Source organism: Uranotaenia lowii, chromosome 2 (genome assembly GCF_029784155.1).
Source record: "Uranotaenia lowii strain MFRU-FL chromosome 2, ASM2978415v1, whole genome shotgun sequence".
NCBI lineage: Eukaryota > Metazoa > Arthropoda > Insecta > Diptera > Culicidae > Uranotaenia > Uranotaenia lowii.
This window is the reverse complement of record NC_073692.1, coordinates 53,769,598-53,788,615: the sequence shown is the minus strand read 5'-3', so window position 1 is coordinate 53,788,615 and position 19,018 is coordinate 53,769,598. Positions and strand designations below refer to the sequence as shown.

At 35.0% G+C, this 19,018-nt stretch overlaps 1 protein-coding gene across 4 annotated transcripts in view; it reads right to left on the bottom strand.

Moving 5' to 3' along the window:
• LOC129740950 (uncharacterized) overlaps nt 1–19,018 on the bottom strand; it is an 82,110-nt gene that overhangs the window by 28,701 nt on the left and 34,391 nt on the right. The gene's annotated exons all lie outside the window — the stretch shown is intronic.

Sequence of the window (19,018 nt, the reverse complement as noted above, 5' to 3'; positions counted from 1 at the left end):
TGTCCAGATTCTACACCTGTGCAAAAAATAATCCGGAATGTGCCTCCAGATAGGTGTGATCTAGATTCCAGCTTTTCAATGGTCGAATTCTCACTTGCTCTCCTATCTTGCAACAATTCAGCTCCGGGAATTGATAAAATAAAATTTAACTTGTTGAAAAACCTTCCGGATGCCGCCAAATTTCGCTTGTTAAATTTATTTAATCAATTCTTGGAGCACAACATTGTTCCCCAAGATTGGAGACAAGTAAGAGTCATTGCTATCCAAAAGCCCGGAAAACCAGCTTCTGATCCCAATTCGTACCGTCCAATAGCGATGTTGTCTTGTATACGGAAATTGATGGAGAAAATGATTTTGTTCCGATTGGATAAGTGGATGGAAACAAATGGCCTCCTTTCAGATACTCAATTTGGGTTTCGAAGGGGCAAAGGGACAAACGATTGTCTTGCTTTGCTGTCTTCAGAGATACAAATGGCGTATGCGAAACGTGAGCAAATGGCTTCAGTGTTTCTAGACATAAAGGGAGCTTTTGATGCTGTCTCAATAGAGGTTTTGTCAGACAAATTGCACTCCCGAGGTCTGCCTCCACTATTGAACAACATCTTATACAGCTTGCTTTGTGAGAAACATCTGAACTTTGCTCACGGAGATATTGCAATTAGAAGAACCTCTTACATGGGCCTCCCACAGGGTTCATGTTTGAGTCCACTTTTGTACAACTTTTACGTGAGCGACATCGACAGTTGTCTCTCTGAAGGCTGCACTCTAAGACAACTTGCAGATGATGGCGTGGTGTCTGTCACAGGATCTACTGAGTCTCATCTGCACAGACCTTTACAAGATACTTTAGACAGATTGTCAACCTGGGCTTTGGGACTTGGGATTGAGTTTTCTCCACAGAAAACGGAGATGGTTGTTTTCTCTAAGAAGCGTAGACCTGCTCAACCTAAGCTTCATCTCCTAGGCAGAACGATCACCCAATCGAGGTGTTTTAAGTATCTTGGGGTTTGGTTTGATTCCAAGTGTACCTGGAGAGCCCATATTGAGTATCTGAAAGGAAAATGCCAACAAAGAATCAATTTTCTCCGATCAATCACTGGCACCTGGTGGGGAGCCCATCCAGAAGATCTTATAAAACTGTACCGTACAACGATTCTCTCAGTGATGGAATATGGCAGTTTCTGTTTCCAATCAACTGCTAAAACGCACCTCATCAAACTCGAGCGTATTCAATATCGATGTCTACGAATAGCATTGGGTTGTATGCCCTCAACGCATACCATGAGTCTCGAAGTTTTGGCAGGTATACTTCCACTGAAAGATCGATTTTATTCACTATCTCTCCGGTTCCTCATCAGGTGTGAGGTCATGAACCCATTGGTGATTGCAAATTTCGAGAAGCTCCTTGAGCAAAATTTTCAAACAAGATATAGGGCTGTATATCATGAATTCATGTCTATGCAGGTTAATCCTTCATCGTATTCTTCCATCCGTGTTTTTCTCCCTGATTACGACATTTCCTCTGTCCAGTTTGATTTGTCCATGCAGCAGGAAATCCGCGGGATCCCTGAACAACACCGTCCCTTCGTTGTTCCAAGGATTTTTTATGCAAAGTATGGACACGTCAATGCTGAACAAATGTACTTTACTGATGGATCTCTTATAAACGAGTGTACCGGGTTTGGAGTGTACAATCAAATATCCTGTGCATCTTATAGTCTGCAATCTCCATGCTCCGTGTATATCGCTGAATTAGCAGCCATTCATTGGGCACTGGATAACATAGCTACGCGAACCGTTGAACACTATTTCATTGTAACGGACAGTCTCAGCTCAGTTGAGGCTATTCGATCAATAAAGCCCGGAAAGCACTCACCGTACTTCCTTGAGAAGATACGGATAACGTTGAGTGCTTTATCAAGACGCTGCTTTAGCATCACCTTCGTCTGGGTTCCTTCACATTGCTCGATAGTGGGCAATGAGAAGGCAGACTCACTAGCGAAGGTGGGTGCAACTGAAGGCGATATTTATCAGCGTCAAATTGCCTTCAATGAGTTCTATTTTTTGATTCGTCGAAACGCTCTCGTCAACTGGCAGCGCAAATGGTACGAAGATGAGAAGGGCCGCTGGCTCCACTCGATTATTCCAAAGGTAAGCCTCAAACCCTGGTTTAATAGGTTGGACCTGAGTCGGGATTTTATTCGTATATTCTCCCGTCTCATGTCCAATCATTATTCCATGGATGCGGTACTCTATCGTTTAAATATTGCTGGCAGCAATTTGTGTGGCTGTGGCCAAGGTTACCACGACATCGAGCATATCGTTTGGTCATGTGAGGTCCATCTAGCCGCCAGAGCGGATTTATTGGACTCCCTTCGGGCCCGAGGGAAACCACCCTACACCCCAGTAAGAGATGTATTAGCTGCGATAGACCTTGATTACATGTTCGAAATCTACCTCTTCTTGAAAGCTATCAACCTCTGTCTTTAAACAATCCTTTACTATTTTCCCTATATCTATTCTAGTTCTTAACAATGAATTGTAAATACAAAAAAAAACAGACTTTGGCTCCTTAAAACCTTCGGTATGAGCCGTTTCAAATAAACGATTTATAAAAAAAAAAAAAACAGTTTCGATAAAAAATTACTACAACTAAAATTATCAAATTTTCAAGTTATTGACCCTGCTGTTATAGTGTCATTCGAACGATTTCCACTCGATTGGCGATGGGATTAAGCCATGCTTAAGCATGATTTCGCACTTGAAAAAACAGAGAAAAAAATCCCAAACGCTTAAACATTGAACAAAGCATTTCAACGACACAATTAATAAAGTAAACAGCAAGAAACACGTCTGGTGTTCAAAAATAACCGGCGTCGTTCTCATCGCGGATGATGAAAATGGAAAAAAAAGAACAGTCGCTGCTGACTTCCTGTCTCCCCGGCTCGAAAGGTATAGGATTAACTCTATACCTCTACTAAGTATTTCTCTAGTACCTAGTCACATATATTCATCCATATGATGGGCACGAAAATAAACACACCAAGGCGGTCCCTCGACTCATCACGAGAGACGTGTCTCCACAGTCATCAGAAAGGAGGAATGACTGCAATTTCCATAAAGCACACAACAACACATTCCATCAGTTTAGGCATCGTCGTTTTTTTCCTGCTTCAAGCGCAATGGGAAAACTTTGACACTGCAGTTGCCATTTTTAGCGAACGGGAAAAAAAGGTTGGCATTTTGGAGTATGAGGACGAAATGAAACAGAATTTCAAATGAAATTAGAACTGAGATTGGACCATTTTTTTTGAATAATGTTTCATTTGAGTATCTCATCTCATATTTGAGAATCAGAAAAAAATTGTTTCAAGAAAAAAGAAACCTTTTTTCAACTTTTACTTACCATCAATAAACATAAATTTCTGTCCTGCTGTGTACATAAATGTGTAGTCACACTAGGTCTGCCCTAAGCTTCCAAGAAGTTTATGATGTTTAGCCAAGAGTTGACGGGTGTTGTGTTTACGACAAACGCCGTAGGCAAATGTCAAACCATATACATATGTGATGATAGTGACATGGTAACGATGAAAGTATGCCCAGCTTGTAGCGAAACTATAAGTCTCCTCTTAGAATGTAATTAGCTTAGCTTAGCTTGATTGACTACTCACATCCACCTTAAGTCATTGAACCCGAAATGCCGTTAAAAATTCTGAATTATATTTTTAAAATGATATAAAGTTCTTGTTTTCCATAGTTTATTCCATCATAATAGTAATAAAGCATTTCGAATTCCATAACCGCAGGTGTGGCTCAGTAGAATAAATTCTACATCACCAATGGTTGCTACTCCGTGATTGACCGAGGCCATCAATTTTGCCCAGAGGTCAAAAGAATGGTGTCTGGGATTGACAGTACATTCACAATGAACAAAACTGATGCTCTCTCTTTATACGTCAATAACGGCGCCGGCCACGTCCTAGTAGTCAATGGATAGAGAGGAATATAAGAGAAAGGGATGATAGACTGTAAATTTATGCTTTAGGACCGAGGTCACCTCTGCATCCTAGCAAAAGAATTTTTGTGGGGATGGGGGAAAAGGGATATGATCAGGAGACACTTTTGACAAGTGTATAGATCTTAGTAAACCAATTCTCCGGTGCTTTCATTGTTCCTAACAAAATGTTTTTTTTAACTCTACAAAACAAAACGAAAAATGAAGAGTATACGTGTACATCAGTTAAAAGAAAAATCATTACACTTATTGTGAATAACATATATTGGCCCACTAGCGTAACAATCTCTAAAAAAAACAGTGTAAAAAATAAAAAAAAAAAATTATTTAACAAGGTTTTCATTGACTGATATTTGTAAACTATAAAAAACCCAACCTTTTTCTAAGAGACCGTCTATTGATATCAACAAATTCAACAAGATAATTTCAGAAAGTTGCAAATGATGTATAGTCAACTAAAATGAAAATTCTTTAACTCCTGTTTCTTTAAAAAAAAAAATTGAATCTTTGTTATATGTAGAATGTAAAACAAACAATACAATTCATCATTGATCAATTTCAAAATATTATTGTAAATTATTATTATGTATTGTGTTATGCTTTTCAAAATATTCAAAAATGTTCTTTAAATGTTAACTGAAAGCAGTGTTTAGCAGCCTACCAAATCCAAGTTCGTATCTGAAAAGCTGGAATACCTAGACAATTTCAGAGACAATAAAAAAAAATAATAAAAAAAAACTGCTCCCTACTCGACCTACTAGCTACAGTCTTTAGTCCATATGCCGCCCTCATGAATGTTTTCATGAAGTTCCTGCTCTTTTTCTGTCTTTGGGTTGCTAGATTCAATACGATAAAGGAGTTTCAAATTTAAAAATAAAAGTAGTTTTACATTATTTTAAGAGCTTCAGCCACATACTTATTTACTGCCGAAAAACTGATTCCATCAATTAAATATAATCACTTTTCAGTTTCTATTATATTTTGTATGTACCAACACAAAGTCACGACCATCAAGAAGACAGCCAGTTTTCCTGATAAATGTGATTCAAACCGAAAAATATGCTATCAATATCGTTAACTTTATGAAACAAAATTAATTTTGATACCGAATCTTCGAATAAACGGATGAAATAACAAGTTTCAGTTTGACTCACAACCTCCTTACTCTTTAAAACCTGTACATTGAATCACCAATTGCTTTCATAAGCTATTCGAAAATTCAAACTGATCTTTACAAACGCCTTCATGCGATTCAATAGCTAAGTAAAAATTGGTTGAAGTTGCACAAAAGGCGTTCCTTAAAGGACACTTACGTTCAAGCTTTAAAGACAATTAATTTTCCATGCCCCCTTCCCTTACCCAGGAAATTTCTGTTCTCAATGTTTTTCTAACTCCCATTTAAATCTATAATTTGTACAAAATGAGAATAGGAATCAAACTACTTATCTTGAAGTTAAATCTGCATCAGTTTTCCTTATTCTGTACAGCTCTCCTGGGTCGGTCCGGAAGGCGTAGCACTAGCACCAGCGTCTGGATTGTTCGACAAAAAATACCCAAACTCACAAATTGTCAACTATCGCGACGTAATTTCACTTTTGCTTGGTTGAGAATTCAAAGGCACTGGACTCAAGTTGAAAATTATCAATTCTTTCACAAACCACAAACATCGAAATAAATTCCGGGAGCTAAAATTTGCCTATAAGTCTCCTCTTAGAATGTAATTGTGGAGAAAGTTGTGATAAAACAATGTCTATATAGAATAAGAAAACATTAAAGCTTTAAAGAGGACATGTTAGAAAATCTTAAGCCTCTTTCGGAAAGAGGACCCCAATAAATCATAAAAAATAATAACAAAAGTGTTTTGCCTGTTAAACCGAATGTACGTTAGGTCGAATATATGTTGAGCTTTATGGACACTAGGCCGAAAAATATCGCGTAGTTCGACCGAAGGACCGCAAGGCTGGAGAGGTCGAATGGGTCATTAGGCCAAATGTAATAAGTTCTAAATTCGTAAGATCAAATAGAACTAGACTGAATCAAAATTAGGCGGAATGTACATTTGACCGAAAGCATGAGCCTAATATATGTTAAACCGTATGGAGGAAATTCGGTTCGAAAAGTCATTATTTGGTTCGTCTATAAAACCAAAATTTGCCATTAACTGAACTCAATTCGGCTTAGTTCTATGCTTCGTAATAAGATTCCCGACGCCAAAAAAAAACCTCGACTACATTAACCAGTTTCGCCAAGCAAAGTTTACCGATACGGCACTGCGGAAGAACCTCTTTCCATCAGTCACTGAGACTGGCTGCAGGAAGTCTACCCGTGGGAGTTGGCCACCAGTTTACGCCATAGATCGTAAAACTATTTGCCTGCTGGCTGGACTAGGTCCAACTCGTCGCCGAAAGGCTTGTGTCTCAATTTGATTAGAATATTAATGGGAATCGGGTGCGAGAACGTTGGGTCTATGGAAGAAGAATCGGCGAGCGACCAAATGGGCACTCAGAAGTGTGTCATGATGTCACCCTGGGCTCCGGAATATTTTTTTTGTGTTTGGATGCTTTCGATTTTTTGCGGAGCCACTTTGTCACTTAGTGGACAAAAATAGAAAAGGTTTTTTTTTAACTTTTAACCTTTGGAAGCCAAAATACTCTTAACATGAACAAATCCTTATTAAAAACGTAAAACCTGATTAGTTGTAAACGTTTATTGATAGATATAAATAGCAACAAAAAAAAGGAACATTAACAAAATCAAAATGCAAAAATTAACAAGTTCAAATGCATCGCTGGATGTTCAAGCTTTGTTTACCAGTTTTCTGAGAAGTTGTTCTCTTTTTTTTTCAATGCGAACAACTCTTTGGACGCATTCGATTGGGGGCCTTGAAAATTGGCAAATTTGCTGCTGCTGCCGTCGATTTGGATCTTGTCCAAGAAGATAATTTCAGCCAGCCACTGTTTTGTTTCTTCTGTCCACTACTGGCAGCATTTGGGTGTGTGTAGCAATTTGAGACAAAAAAAAAACAGTGAGATGGATCGATAATCAAAAATATGAGAGGTGTACATTACATAGTTTGGTTTCAATGATCTATGCATGGTTGCCCACCCTGGGATGAAGCTACAATTAAGGCATCCCCACACGGTCCATTAGAGAGCGGCCATACAGACGGCAATTGTGCGAAACGGCGCACAGAGGGAACGTTAGGGTGGGCCTTTTATTTAGTTAATTTTATTACATGGTAAATGTTCAAATATTCAAATGCAATCCGAACATGGGTTTTGACTCAAACATCCAGTCAGCGAAACTTTATTGTTGGAGAAATGAGTCCAAAAGTGTAATTAGAAATTTCAAGGAATGGTTTAATTGAAAATTAATGTTCAAAAACACGCCAGTAAAACTCGCCTTGTCTACCGGTAAGATTTGTGCCTTTTCTGGGTTCATGTATTACAATTCTACGATAAGAGATAACCTGGTTTATAAAAGTTATAATGATCAAGTGTCAAGTGTCAAAAAATTCGAAATCTTAGTGTTTTTTACGTATAATTATTTCTACTATGGACTTGATAAAGGGAAAATAGTGGCGAATCCAACCCAATACAAAAAAAAATTGAACTCTGACTCTGATCGAAACCCAGGGTGGCCACTCAATTTCAATTTTAGATTTCCCGCGTGGTCTCACGAAATTCCCAATTCTCAAAAACAAAAACTAGCTTTGATCTTTCCACCTATAATACTTTCATGTTCATTCTAAATATTCTACCTTGAATTTTCACAACTCGCCGAAATGCCAAAAATTAAATAAGAATTCTCAAAAACAAAACAAAAATCAGTCACAAAAGCTCTATATCTTAAATAAGCGATTTAATTGTAATTTTTTTTAACTAAACTCAAAAATCAAAGCATATTTAAGAAGATTCAACTTTAAAAAACTTCCCTGGTACCGGGCCTTATTTCATACCTCGCTTACGAGAAAACCTATTTTAAAATCAATAATAACATTTTGAAAATAAAGAAAATGGGCAAAGTTTTGAACTAAACAGAAATGGTACCGGTTTGATTTTTTTTTTTTAAAGCAGTGATAACATTAGAAAAAATAAGTGATTTTACCATCTGAAAATTTTCTTTAAAAAAAAAGGTTTTGGAAAGATTTTGTTTTATCGGAAACTAGCTGACCCGGTGTGCTTTGCTACACCTTTCAAAATCCAATGATATTTTCAAAAATTATTCAAATTTTTATTGTTTTATTGGCATTGTTTTAAATCAAATTATAACATAATTCATAAGCAACCGCTATAAAACGAATTGCGACACAAAGAAAACTTAAACTAATATTCTGAATCTTGCTCTTTAAATTTGTGTTAAAGATTTGATAATTATAATCTGTCTGGAGGGTTTCAAATCAATCGCACGCAAACAATCTAACTTTTAAAATATGGTTGGTTTTGCTTGATATGCTCTGGATTTATGCTAAACTGATAAAAGAGCCCCCCCCCCCCCCCCCATCTTTCCCTTCACCCCCTGCTGAATGGAGGTCGTGATCTTGAAGAATATATTCCTGTACTCCTTTGTGTAGATCGCACGAACTATTTTTTTTATATTTTATCAATCAAAACTTATTAACAGATGACTTTCTTTTTAACTAAAGATTTGTTTAAACGGAACTTTAAAATATTAGAACTCATTGCTATTATTTCCAATATTTTGAAAAATGATTTTTTTAACCTTCTTTAAAACAAAAATATTGTTATTTTTGTAGTTAACAGAAGATACTGTCCATAATCCCTGGATATAACCATGATTTGCTCAATACTCTTCTTTTTTTCATATAGCCTCCGATGTTATGCATGAAAAACAGAAATAATTACTTCTTTATAGATTCAATTTGAAATCTATTATATAAAATTCTCTTGTAACGGTGTTTGTAGTACTACTCCTCCGAAATGGCCCAAACGATTCAAATGAAATTATTTTTAGAATATTCTATAGACATGCGAATCGGTTTATATCGAATAAAAATAACCAAAAGTCGCATCAATTGTCTGTTTTAAATAAATTTGTAGTTTTTTCCATCAAATTAAAGTCATGGCTTCCATTTTTTCGAGATTTTTTTTTCCTTTGGGCGCCGGCCGGGCGGTTTGTTTTTCGTCTCCATGGTCGAGGCGTCGCGAGCAAACGTCGAGAGAGGGTAGTAACCATGGCATAGCATACTGATTAGTGGGAACATTTGGGCGCGTATTCCTCAACCAGGCATACTGTCATTGCACGTGATGGCGCTATGAAGCCTAGATGTGATATTTTTCTTTATGATTCCCAGCACATTTGTACAACACATATTAATGAATGCGGTCTAGATGTAACCCAGATTGATATTTTGCCGACCGAATCAAAACCATTTAAACGATTTTAAAAATTTTAAGAATTTAACTATTTTGATTCCGTGTTAATTAAAGCAGCATTTTTTGTCTAAAAAATATCAATATAATACTGATAAAGGTACCTTTGCGGACGTTTGAAAAAAAGAAAGTGAGAAGATTTACAAACAATTGTATAATCCAATACGCCTAGGTTCCTATCGATAGCAGACAAAATAATAATATGTATTAATTTTTCAGAATCACAAAAAAATGTATAAATTATTTCTTCATCTTTTATAATTGTTGGGCCCATACCAACCATCTGACGAAATGAACTCAACTTTTTTTTAAACCATTCACCGAAAAACACTGTACTGTTTGTTCACAAACAATTCAAGTACGTACTTAACATGAAAACTGTTTTGTTGTTTTACGTATTTTGGCTACATAGAAGAGACTTTTTTTGAGATTGATGTGCCAGTAGGAGCAGAATTTTTTTTTAAATTTGAATATGATTTGAAAGTGTTGAAAATACTATTAACTCCTGTCATTTCAATGTGTGAAACAAGTTCAAACGCGCCTTTCAGCCATGAAACATCTACCTTTAAGAAATTTCCTCTCCAAAATGATTCAGCATTATATGAGAAAGGTCTGAAAGAGATATCCCGCGTGTTGAATCTGGAGTGGATATTCAAATAAAAAGTGTCTTTGTAAATGAAGGTCTTTTGCTTAAAACTGCATTCAGTAAAAGTGGAGTGTCAAACGTTTACTTTAACTGCAAAAAAACTGCAGATATATCAAGGAAATTTGACAAAACATACAGGAAAACGTATTAAATTCATTTCAAAGACTTTACACTATATTTCGCATCTATGAATAAGTTCCGAAAAAGCATTGTGTTTTCACTTGCTTCAATAATTGGGAAATGTTAACTCAGAAATATCTTTTTGTCAACATCTTTGCATATTTTACGTTCAACAAGAGTTTGTTGGGAACTGATTTAGTTATGCAACAAACGAAAATTTATTTATTTTTAGGATTTTTATCTGAATATGTATCTGAATTGAAACGAAGATTGAAACTAAAAAATAGAAGCTAAAGAAACTTTGATAACTGTTAGCCTTCTCGGCGCAAAAATCTACATTTTGAGGTTTTTTGTGATCTTTGCATGAATTTCTAGAAAATATTCATACCACCATCGAAGCATAAACAGATTTTTTCTCGATCCATTCATTTTTTTTTTTGATAAAATATATACAAGCGTTTCTTATTGAAAAGATAAGGTCAGTTAAATGAAATTTTCTATAGGACCCTTATCACAAAAGAGAGAAAATTGCTTTGATTCAGTTGCATGACAAAATTTAAATATATTTTTTTAAATATATAGTAATTTGCAGTATAAAAAGTCACCAGATACTGTTTGGCATCACTTCAAGTTGTAATGTGTCATGTCTACAAATTAAATATATGGCGAAAACATGGTTTTAAAATGGGAAGGTATTTGGGTACGAAATATGTTTCTATGAGTGTAACAAACCAATCTGCATTGCAGTGTTAAGATGAGAGGATAAAGAGAGTTCCATATAAATTGCGTTCAATAGCTTGAAAACTTTTCAAACCAATCAGGGCTTCCATACAAGTATGTTAGCAAGAATCGAGAATTTATCGAGCAAAAGGAAGAGAGGTTGTTTGCATACGAAAAATTTGAGACCCTTCCTTATTTCTGGGTACAGTTGGAAAGAAGATCATTATTCATATCATATTTGGCATAATTTTTAAACTTATCAGACAAATAAAGCGAAATTTTGCGTCATTTAGATACAAAAAATGATTTAATAGTAGTTCGTGATCACTTCTTACATTGCAAGAGAGAAAAGACTGGAAGTCCATATAATTAAAACATACATTTTGGCATCATTATGAATTCTTTGAAGCTTATTAAAACAGAGTTAAAATTTTCAGATCTTGAAAAACAAATCTAGAGATCTATCTCAAGAAAATATTTTTAAAACATCTTTGAACTGAAGTTAGAAACTTCATGTGCTGCTTTTTTTAAGTATTCGCTTCTAAATTATGTTGAAATTTGGTTTGAAACGCTGTCTAGGCAATAAAACTGAATTTCAGTTCTTTTAATAAATTAAATTACATTTTGGAAGGTGGAGCAAAGCACACCGGGTCAGCTAGTATTTAATAAAATAATGCCAAGTGACAAAAACGTGATTGGAATAAAACAGCTTTTGAACACGAAAAAAAAAACTATTCTACATTCAATAACAAATCAGTTATCAAAGCATACCTGACAGCTCAACTAAAATTACTCAAGAAAATAAAGATAAAATGGATACATCCATTACTCAAATTTCAAAACAGAAGTTGTAATATAAAATGTTTAAAACGTTGAAAATCTTTTGAAATCAGTTAAAAATTTTTAAGTTTAGCCTTAAAAATTCACTAAATCAGCTTCCAAAGCATTAAACTACATATAAAAAACTCATTAGTTTATTTTCTGCCAAGTTTATGGGAAGTCGATCATTGCATTTTTAATCTAAAAGACTAATTTTGATACATTTTTAACGATTTTGAAAATTGTTTAAAAAAGGAAACCAAAATCATGTTTACGAGGAAACCATTTTTAGATAAACGAAACAAATATATGTAAGAAGAAAGCTCACATGGAGTAAAAATTTAGAACGGGCTCACCAAAGCAAAGGGGAATTTTGACCTCGAAGGATCCAGGGCACAGGAATGGCTTCCACTGCCGTTGAAACCATAGCTAACGATACTTGCAACTTGGGCCCGATGTTCGATACTTGACCATTTCTTCCAGGTGTCGACCATTCTTGGCTCAGATGGATCAGGTGATGTTGAGGAGACTACCGGGTGCGCTTCTTCAGAAGATTCAAATCTTAACGCTGAATTTGTCTTCGGGTTGGCCAGTTCCATAAATTCTTAAATACTCGATCATTTCTTTTAAAAAACTTCACAAATTTTCAATTTTTGGAATTTCAATTCTCACTGTCAGAAAAAAAAGCGTCCGCTTTGTTATTCCACAGCCTACCAAGTCTTAGGAGAAAGCGATTTCAGTTTTGTCCATTTCTCGGATATTGTAAAAAAAAAAAGTTAAATGTAAGCCTCCTTTTCCTTTCCTATACATACAATTCTATCATCCTTCTGCAAGACAGGAACTGTTTCACATAGAAAAAGTATTTTCGTACTCAAATAATTTTTGATGCCAAATTTCTTTTCATTTGCTCGAGAAATGCAAAAAAAAAAATGTATGGAAGCCCCCTTTCCCCTTTATGTCTTTCCGCTGAAAAAAAGGTGGGGCTACGATTAATAATAGAAACATTTTTCGTATCCAAATACCCTCACATGCCAAATATGGATCAATTTGCTTGATCAGCTCTATAGATATACTGAAAATTGTAAGGGAAACCTCTCTTCCCCCTTTTCATCCACCTCTTTGAAAGAGTGAGGGATACCAACTATTCATAGAAGCATTTCACGTGCCCAAATATCGTTCCATGCCAAATTTGGTTCCATTTGCTGTTGTAGTTCTCAAATTATGCAGTAAAATTTATATGAAACTCCCCTCCTTCTTTCCTTTCTCCCCGCTGGAAAAAGTATTGGGTCTCAAACAATCATTAAAACATGTGACGTTCCCAAATACCCGTCCATGCCAAATTAGGTTCCATTTGCTTAAATAATTTTTGAATTTTATAAAAAAAATATAAAAAAGCCCCCTCCCCCCTTTATATCTCTCTACTGGAAAGAGGGAGGGGTCCCAGATAATCATAGAAATATTTTTCGTATCCAAATACCCTCCCATGTCAAATTTGGTTCCATTTGCTTTATTCAGGGTTGCTAGCAATTTTTCGTTTTGAAATTCCAAAGTTTTTCCCGGTTTTTCCCAGGATTTTTCCCGGTTCTAAATGATGATTTTCCCGATATTTATTACACTCTTTTTTGATATAAAATCATGTTGAATAAAAAAAATTAATATAAAAGGCTTCAAATTTCTAATAATTGTACCCCAAAACTTGTTAACTGGTTAGAAATCATGGCAAACACTTTGGCGTCTTTTAACACGTAGTCTTTTCGTAACAAATTGACAGGTTTTCATGATTTTTTTAAACAAATATAACGAATTGGGCATCTATTCGTTGTTTTGCTTCACAATTTCAACAATTGTGCAAAAATAAGTGCGGTTAAATCGATCTTGAAATTATAATGTAATACTTTTCAACCAATATAAATTTTTAAGAATGTGTATAGAGTTCTAGAAAAAAAGTATAATTTGTATAAAAATATGCAAACAATACATCGAAACATACAGAAAAATCAACTTGAAAGGGTATTTGTCTTACAAAACTTAAAATCATCAGATTGCAGGAAAATATTTAGTTATTTTCTAAATACAGTTATATTTTTTGTACAAATCAAAAGACATTTTTTTGAAAAAAAAAATATATTTTTTGAATACAAAACAATGAATAACTTAAGTAAATTGAACTAAAGATTCATGAAAATATAAATATCGTAAACAGGACAGGGCTGAGCTTTAATTGTTTGAGTGTAAGATATTATTTTTTATCAGGGTTAAGGCCCTAGATTTCGGAAACTTTAAGCAACAGCTTAACGTAGAATGAATAAAAAACTTTACACTTGCGATGTAATGCTTCGTTTCTCAGGCCAATTCAAACGAAATACACAACAACAACAACATTGGAGAACCAATATCAATTTCTGATGAAGAAGAGGCGTAATTCTGCTTAACGTCTCACGCTGCCAAATTATTTGCTTTTTTTGGATGTGCGAGAAACCTCTATTGTGAGAGAAAACATCAAGTCTCAAGCTTTGCAAAACACAAAACCTCTTCAAGTGAGAGTGTAATACCTCTATAAGCTAGAGTCGTTTTCCTGACTAGACCAAGTAAATTAGAAAAAATAACACTTTTGTACCATATTGAAACTAACTCAGAAAACTTCGAACTGATGTCAGGTGGATTTTTATTAAATACATATTGAATAGTTGCATTTCTAGACCACTTTAATGCATTTGTTTGTTGCTGACCCTCTATAAAAGAGAACCTGGTTAATTTAGAAACCTCTTTAAGCGAGAAAAAAAAGGTTCAGTACTTTGGACTCTTACTAAAGCAGGTTCGACTGTAGTTAGTTTTGTGTTTAGTTTTGTCGATAATAGTTTCATTATTAAATTTATATCATTTAAGTTATGCTTGTAAGTGTAGCACACTTGCGGAGAGTGAAAAAAAGAGATAAATCATATTTCTCCGCAATTAGTTAAAACAACAATTCAAACTTCGTTTGCTTACTAATGAACGAAAATAAGCATTTATGAGATAAATATAGGTACATCGAGACTCTCAAAAATACTCTTAAATATTGAAATAATTATAACAATATTTTTCAAATTCCGTGAAAAAAATTCAATTATGTCAATTTTCCCGGTGAGATGCCGAAATTCCCGGTTTTTTCCCGGTTTCCCGGTGGCGTGATGAAATTCCAAAGTTTTTCCCGGTTTTCCCGGTTTTCCCGGTTCGCTAGCAACCCTGTTTATTAGTTTTTAAGTTATGTGTAAAAATATGAAAAAGACCCCCTCCCTCTTTCTACTGGAAAGAGGGAGGGGTCTCAAGCAATCATTGCAATATTTTTCGTATCAAAATCCCCCCTTCCTATCACTCCACTGAGAGGAGGGAGGGGTACTTTATATTCATAGAAATATTCTCCGTCCCCCCCTTCCTTCCTGTTAGGGGGAGGGGTCTCAAACCATAATACGAACCTTCCCCGGCCTCCAATACCCCCACTTGCCAAGTTTCACGCAAATCGGTTCAGTAGTTTCTGAGTCTATAGGGAACAGACAGACAGACAGACAGACAGACAGAAATTCAGTTTTATATATATAGATTTTGTACTTGGAGTATGAATACGATAAAAAGGTGTATTGTAGTAAAAATCATTTTATTAAATGGCACATTTCGTATAAATTTCTCAAAACAGCCACTGATAAGTAAATTCAAGTTATAAAGAAGGTATTTTTTTAATCTTATGTGCAATCAAGTGTAGGGGAGGAGCGGGCTCACGGTGCCCCCCTGGACCGTTATTATAAAAAAAAAAAGTGACCATCAAAACCAAGTATAGGGCTCGATTCCTTAGGTAATTCTACACCTCTGGGCAAATTTTTAAAAAAATCCCTAGTCGAATTTTCGAGAAATCTTGGTTTGAAGTTTTAAGGTAAAAAAAACGAATATAAAGCATGGATCATCAAAAATCTGGACGCATTAAAAAGGGTCTATCTCGGAGCTATGTAAACGAAATAAAAATGTTTTGTACTCAAAATGTAGGGTTTTTTTTGCACTTTAAAGGAAAATAATAAAAAAAAATATTTCGATGTTTTTTTGATGAATTTTCGAACTTTTCATCGAGTACCGCAGTTGGGTGGGTTGATGTCCTTTCCGACAAAATCCACCCGTTGGCCCGATACCACTGTACATTAGTGTGTCCCAAAATTGCATAACTTCTGGGAATCTGGGGGCTCACCCTCCAAATGGTAGATTAGAATGGGCAGAACAAACATTTGTATGGGACCGACTAAAAAAAATCATGTTTAGAGATACCGCAAGCGCGATCTTTGAAAAAAGTCCACTTTCAAAAGATTGGATTTTAAATAAATTCTGGGTCCAAAAATTTTCATAAAATTTATATATTTTATATTTTTGTAATTTTTTTTTTTTTTTTGAGTTAAATACTACACATAAAAAAAGAAAAATAAACCAAATTTGTATCAAAATGTAAAACAAGCAAGCTATTTCCAAGAAAAAAAAATTTTTTTTGGTAAAAAATTTTGTATTCAACTGATCAAAATGTGTACCAGGCGTAAAATATTCTTGATACCAATGCCATCAAAAGAAGGCCATATGCCAAATTTGAGCGAAATCGGACATAAGGAAGGGGATGCACTGAATCTCAAGTGTGAAAGGGATTCTGAGATATGGTGTTCTAAAGAAGCATAAAAAACTGGTTTTTCATCATACATTTTTTTTCTTTACCAATAGATTGCTTGATTATGTAGATTTTATTAAAATTTCAATTAAGACTAACATTTCACCTGAAGACTACAACTCGATTGGACTTGAAACAAAAAAGTTATGGCTGTTCAAAGACTGTATTTTTGTGGCAAATTGTCGTTTAACACACAATGAGTACATTTTACTCATTGCGTTTTACAGGACCTGAGGATCGGAAACTGCATTTGAAGGTGTTGAGAACGATCAAGGTAAACCCAGGGCAGTCAGACTATGACATTGCCAAGAAATTCAAGACAAGACGGTGCACCGTTAGAAGGAATAGTCTGCGCGAAGGAATACGATCTTATCGGGCTAGTAAGCAACCAATACGAACATTGAAGCAGAATGTAGTAGCCAACGAACGGGCCCGGAAGTTATAAAACAAGTTTCTAACGAAGTACGACGGATGCATCCTCATGGATGACGAAACGTACGTGAAGATGGATTTTGGGCGGCTTCCTGGCCAAAAAATTTATAAGCCAGTGGTCGGGGTGATGTCCTCGCCAAGTTCAAATTCGTTTTTGCTGATAAGTTTGCAAGAAAGTGTTTGATCTGGCAATGTATTTGCAGCTGCGGACGAAAAACCCCGGTTTTTGTGAAAAACAAGACCATGGACTCCGGAATGTACAAGGAAGAGTGCCTGAAAAACGTTTTTTCCGTACATTAAATCTCACAAAGGACCAGTAAAGTTTTCGCCAGATTTGGCAAGCTGCCACTACAGCAAAGAGGTACTACAGTGGTATCGAGACAACGGGGTGGATTTTGTAAAAAAGGACATCCCAACTAAACTCCCGAGCAGACTTTGATGCCCAAATCGATAGCAAACCGAAACCAAAATAAGGTGTCAACAGCAAAATGAAAGCATCTTTTGGTGTTGATTATTTCACGATAGCAAAATAAGGCATAACTAAGGTTTCAAAAATGTTTTTTTCTATAGCAGACCAAATTCAGACATCAACAGCAAAATCGAAGCAAAATTTGGTGTAGAATGATGAAACACAAACCTGACACCAAATTAATAGCACAATTTGCTGTTGAATTAAACCAATAGCAAAACTAGGCATCATTTGGGTATCCTTAAATTTGAAAAATAAACTAATTTTGAAAACAAAACTGTAACATAATTTGTTTATTTGAAAAATATCATCAAGGGGTAAACAAAAATGATTAGGTACATGATCGCAGTCACCGATCTATCCTGTTAAGCCTAGTCCACACTAGGCAACATGAACTGCGATTTTTGTTATGAGACGAACTTTGTTGTCTGTTGTTGTTGTTGGAAACCTGAGACGGTCTCAGTGTCTCCCGAAGAAAATGGGAGATGCTGAGACCGTCTCGAGACGAACCCTCTCCTAGTGTGGACTAGGCTTTAGAACATAAATCAGTCACACGCTCCGGATTATAAACTTAAAATTGAGTGCTGTGGGCGCTGTACTGGTCCTTTAGATTGAGTTCGAAATTGAAATAAAAAAATATAAATCAGTACGAGTTCAATTTTTGTTTCACGTAAAATCTAAAGTAGGCATCTCTAACCCTTCGTATCATATAGTAAAATCATTGCCACAGGCATTGTATAGAAGAAAGTGAAAATCGATTTTTTTTCTTCAATATTAACGTATGTATATTTCCAACTGTTAAAAATGATTTTAAAAAATCATTAAATGAAGAGTCAAAGCTTGATTAATATTTTCAAAACAGATTTATTCGATAACAACCTGTTACTAAATGCCCTTTAAAAATAACTTAAAACTAAATGTCACTTATAGATCAGGCCAAATTTAAAATAAAATTTTCTATAACTTGTAGTTGTGATGATTGTGGGATCATGATTGAGGGTCAATTAAATACAACATAGTTTAAATGTATTTATGAAGAGGCGCTAAATTCGCTTAAAAAAAAACAAAAAGTTTGGTTCTTATATATATTTTTTAAATTGTCAGTTGATTAAATTCCAAAATAGCGGTAATCATTTTTTGTTTGTTTTTTTTTTAATGAAATTCAGCGGTTAGTGTTGTTTGAAAAAAAATGGTATGTAAGGGGCAGGCAATCGTGTGTCCAGTAAATATTCTCCACTATTTCATTGCTTGATGATTCGAAATCGCAATTCAAACTGTTGAGTGTGGACAAGGCTTTTAAATTGGTACATCCACGTACATCTAATCGATAAAAATATAAACTCCAAAACAAAAACATTGAAGTGTAAATAGTAAAGCATAACGGATACCGATATGAATGATTGGGCCGTCAATTAAATCCCGTGAAAAAAAATCAAAAAATGCCAAAATCAAATAACAAACTACTGCTAGCCGAAAATCTTGTTTTCATTTTAAATGCCTGCCTTCCAAAATAATTTCCGAACTTTATCATTTACAGCCAACACCCTATTCTGAATTGCAATCAAAAGTTGCAATTATACGATTAAAAAGAATTTAATATAACATTTTCATGTGTAGGTACCAATTATGTTTTATTGCAATTAAAAGTTACGTGTAGTGAATTTACTATTAAAAAAAAAAGAAATTTCATCAAGTGATCAAGAACAGCGAAGTATTTTGTTGCAGTGTT